The sequence below is a fragment of the Panthera uncia genome (genome assembly GCF_023721935.1).
Source record: "Panthera uncia isolate 11264 chromosome A3 unlocalized genomic scaffold, Puncia_PCG_1.0 HiC_scaffold_11, whole genome shotgun sequence".
NCBI classification, from domain to species: domain Eukaryota; kingdom Metazoa; phylum Chordata; class Mammalia; order Carnivora; family Felidae; genus Panthera; species Panthera uncia.
In genome coordinates, this window is record NW_026057578.1 from 51,732,109 (window position 1) to 51,737,504 (window position 5,396).

Sequence of the window (5,396 nt, forward strand, 5' to 3'; positions counted from 1 at the left end):
AGATACCTGTGCAGTAGTAGTGGTTAATGGCAAACACAGTAGTGGGGGCCACAGCCATCAGCAAGGGTCTGGGTCAAGTGTGGGTGTGCTGGAAGCTGTGGGAACCCTGCATGTCAGCATGTATTCCTTGGACTTCAGAGTCTCCTCATGGGTGCATGTATGACAGTGGAAGGTGATGAAGGGAGCTGGGCCACTGGCATGAAGGTGCATAGCTGGAAGGGGTTGCTACAGGCAGACCCAGTGGTGCAGGCCAGTGAAAGGAGCTAGGTATGGAGCCAAGCTTACAAGCAACCGTGTGGGCTAGTTGCCAAAGAGCCAGTGGTGCAAGATGGTGACTGGAGATAGGACCAGATATGGGCCACAAGCATCTGTTAGAACCTAGGTTTTGGGGTTCACTTCTGTGTCTGTAAGACCTTTCCATGGACACATACATGATGGTAGAGGCTAGTGATTTGTAAATGCACAGCTGGAGGGGTTAGTATTAAGCATATACATTGAGATGGGGGGTCACATGCAGAGGTCAAGGCTGGTGTGTTGTAGCTGCAGAGGCCTCAGTTGGTGCAGCTCCTGGACTCCGTCATGGTGGGAGTAGAAGCAAGTAGGGAGGGACTCAGGTGGCTGGAGTCTGTGAATACAAATACCCATGGGGTAAACACTTGGTAAAAAGGCTGCTTTCCTGGTCATGGGTTTCTTCAGAGATGAAAGCTGCTGGGGTCCTTTGCAGAGCAGGTTACAGGGAAACTCAGTCATTCAGCATGGTTGGTACCAGTGTCCTCTGCTTTTATTCCTTGATCCTAGCTGTCTCTGTTCATCTTAGCTTTACAAGTGTCTGAGTGAGGTGACTTTGAAGTGAGTCCTTCATGTGGTACCCTAAAACCTAGGCAGGCTGTTTCCTCACCTTGGTCTGTCTTTCCTATTGAGGGGTCCTTTCTAGCTGAGGAATTCCCATGTGGTGCTCAGCAGTGCTGGTCTGAGCACTGCTCAGGGGGATGGGATGATGCAAGCAAAATGAAATTGTTCTTCCTTACCTTTTTGTGCACTTATTCTCAGGGTTTCCCACTGTGTTCCTGAAGTTTCTTAAGTGGACTCCTGAGATCTCCCAAGGATGTTTTTGTTCATAGATAGCTGCCCAATTGTTGATCTTTGTGGGGAGATGGAGGCTGGGGTCTCCTACTTGGCCACCTGGGTGATGTCCTGGAGTCTTTTTGTAATATGGTTTATTAAATGAAATCAGAATGTGGTTTCTAAAAATATGAATCATCTGCTTCCTAATAAATACAGTGAGAAGTTTTATGATTGCTTGATCTTTGATTTCTACTAGTACCTAATAAAATTGTTGCCTTATCTCATAAAATTGAATAAATGATTCTATTTCCACCTCAGAAACACTCTTCAGAACCTCAGGGCCTTCTTGTTGGCAAACCAAGCATAATATGTGTGTACTAGGTAATACCTGGAATTATACTTCTGACCTGTGGATTTACTAATATTCTCAGAGGAAAAAGATCTGCGTTCCATAATTCTCTAAGTATCTGTAAGTTTTATTTGTGTAACCAATGGATTAATATTGACAGAGTAATATTTTTAGGGTATTGGATTGGTTTCTTTTCACATACTATAATAAAAACCAGAAAGGGGGAAAAACCAGAATGAAATATGTGTACAATTTTGTTTCTTTGGTACCCCTAATTAGCTGAAATATTTCTAGTAAGGGAACTACAAAGGGCAAAGGCAGGGAATCCTATGGTTTGCTTCCTCTCTATTCAATTCAATTTTTGACATATTTATAATGATCATAAATTAGGACACTTTCCCTGAATTATCTGAAGTCCTTTGTAAGATATGTCTGAAACCAACAACCACTATCTATAAGCAAAAGGCCAGACAAGATAAATAACTTCTAGATAAAGGATGGATCATTTCATGCTCTCATGGAAGCTATTCCTTCAGTGAAGAGGGAGAGATTAATCCACAGAATATGATATCTTATAACCATGTGCATTATGACAGTGGCCTTTGATAGGCAGTAGATTTTCCCTGTAAAATTAAAAGCATTCTCATTTTTTTCTGTTGTTTTATTTTATTAAGCTCTAGATTTTGTGAACACCTAAATATTGTTTTAGAAACCATGAAGAAGTTGTGCTCTTAAAATATTAGCAGAGTTGATGCTCAAATATTGAAAAAATACATTTTTGTAAAAATGGAAGTGTGCATAGCTCCTACTTTTTCATGCTTTGAAAAGGACTGCCTTTGTTCTGCTAGTCAAAGTACAGAGTAAAGATATAGGGCTGAGGAAGACAAAAATGGGTAAATCCCTTCCTCCAGGAGGAAGAAAAAGCAAGAGAGGGTCACAGAGAAATCCTGGCCAGAAGTTTTGGGAGAGAAAGAGAAGGAAGACAGGGCAGGGCCAGACGTGGTGGAATTTTGGACTTATGTGGAGAACTTATGACTGTTTGTGGACTGGTAGAAATTTCCTTTTGTTGCCTCTTCAAGATGGCAAATTATATTACAGTATATTAGACTAGAATTTGTATTTCTTCTGAATGGAACATACGACAGATTTCTTCTGAATTGCCATCTTACAGTCCATCATCTCTCTACTACCTTAGCTACATTTTTTCCCCATGAGGACAAAAGGTGACAGAAGTTCACATATTAATCAGATTGTTACTACCCATATGACATTATCTTTGATGTTTGAGTGGCAAGAGTGGGACTCTTCTGTTACATGTTATATTTTTTCAATCAAAATTGTGGGAAAAGGTTAATTTGCACTTTGTCATATAGATAAAATTTTGTTTCAAGTTCTAGGGAAATGCAGATTTTGCTCAATAAAATGAATACATGTTGAATATGGGGAACTTTCTAGTATTTGAGTAAGCTAACTCAGAAATAGGTGACTATCCTTCACCAGTATGTTCCAACATGGATTAAAGGACCACCTGGAAGGAGGGAGTAGGCAAACATTACTTTAGGGGTCCAGAACTTTAACCAACTCTTTCAAGATTCCAGTGGATCTCTTTTCCTAGAAAAACTTGAAAAAGGAAAGAAAACGATACCAACTATAACCTCTACCAGTGTACCTGCTTTCAGGGCCATGACCAGGACTCATGGTCTCCTTTCTTTGCTAGCCATCTTAAATTCCCTTTACCCTCACTAGCAAGTTTGAGGTTTTGATGACAAACTTGGTGACTCATGCAAGCCTCATCCCTGAGAGATATAAGGGTGGGCCACCTTGCCCCTTTTCAAGTATATTTGCTGAACTTTTCCCTTTATCCTCACAAGTAAGAAATGGAATAACAAAGGCACAAAGTAATCTCTTGAATGCTAAATGCATTCCTCCCTACTCTCAGGGGACAACAGCAGTTCTAGCTCCCTTTGATGATCAGGGTCAATATCCCCATTAAGATGGTGACTTTTCTTCTTGCTTGATAGAGCCTCAGTTAATGAGCTTGAAGTGCCCAGGAGATAGGGGTAGCTTTTAATAAAATGGGATTCTTGCTGATTTCATTGGCAGAAGTGTTTCCCCTTTGGAGTCAGGATTTTCAACTATGCAGAGCTCACAGTCACAGGGATAGGTAGCACAAATTCCCCATTGGGTCAGTAGGGGTGTTGGTTAGTAGGCTCAGTTATGCTTCCCCCTTCCTTGGTTCCCATTTATTTTTCCTACTGGGCACACAGTACCAGATAAAGGTCATTCCCAGGTATATACTGCATTCTAGAAAATGTCACTCTATTATCATAAAGTCTTTCCTCTGAAGCAGTGTTTCACCTGTACCTTCACCAGGTTGTTACACTCTGATAGGCAGGCAACTTCGGGGTAATATGTTGCAAAATATGACCAAAGAATCCCATTGACATAGGCCTACTTTGCACACGTCCTTTGCTATAAGTAGGTCCCTTGGTTTGATGTGAAGTTATGAGGAATCCAGTATTGGAGAAGCGATACTCTATAAACTCTTAGATGGGAGCACTGTCAAGAAAGTCAGCCAATATCCAGAAAAAAAACTATATATATATATATATATATATACACACACATACATATATATGTGTACATATATTATACATATATATACATATACACACATACATATATATATATATATATATATATTCTATCCTTTTCAGAATTAACTGCTTATTCTTCCAGAGCAGAAGAAACCCAGTAAAATCAACTTGGCACCACATGGCCCATTGGTTTGCTAAAAAATGATGCCATATCAGGACTCAGTGTTTCTGTAGACTAGACACTTGGGGTAGCCGTATCTAGATCAACTTGGTAAAAAGGAGCCTGTGTTGCCAGTACCATCTATAACTTCTATCCCTGCCACCATGGCCACTTCACTCATGTGGTCATCTTGTCAGCACTTGAGTGTTCAGTGACAAGGGGTGGTTGTGTCTTGTATGCTAAATCATTGGTGCTTCTTCCAAATGAGAAATTTTTTGATGGGAACACTTGCCTGAGGTACAGGATTTAACATCCTGGCAAGGACCACTGGAGATAGTATAAACTCACTCCTGGAATGGTTCCCAGAAACATAAAAATGTTTTGGCCTAGCTCAGTGAAGTTGAAATACCAGAATTACCATATTAGATAGTAGAGGAAGGGATTAAAACATTCTGGGAAGTGTGCTTTACTGGAGTGGAATACACAGTAGTGATGGAAATTCAGTGGTGTTTTCTTTTGTAGGCCAAGGCTAATGGTAGCAGGGGCTCATTGATAGCAGTCAGGGTGACAGGAGATAGGACCTCAAAACAGTAGAGTCAAAGTGGAGGTACTCAATCATAGTAAGTCAGGAGATATAATTATTTTAATAGGCAACAAGATTGGGTTAAGGGGGCATGACACATAGAAAGGTATGACAGTGTATGGCACACAGTGTTCCTGAGCAGTGAACACTACAGATGAGAGATGAAAACAAATGATTTTTCTTTGCTTATAGAGGTGAAGAACACAGTTGTCCCTCTTACCTTGTAGTCTCCTTGGAAGGATAATGGGCATGGGTTCTAATTCCAAACTTTTTGGTATTTAAATAAAATCTCCAAAATTCAGAAAAACTCAAAATTTGGCTTTTATGATCTAGCTCTTCCAAGATCTGAGCTTTGTTTCTCCTGAAATGTAAATATATAGCAAGAAAACACTCCAGTCTTCCCAACATCTTTGGGTATAATCCAGAGCCCTACTGTGGGCAACAGTCATTTAATATAGAAGTTTTCTTATACTTTGGGTCTTATCAATTAACTAGAAAAATGGCCTCAGAGATAATTCTCATGGTATTCAGAGTCACAGAAAGCTTGGGCACTCACAGGAATACTAAGATATCCAGAGAACTCTTGGAATCCCATTGTTCTATGCAATTGTGTCAGATGTAGACTCATGTAGTTGTTAAATT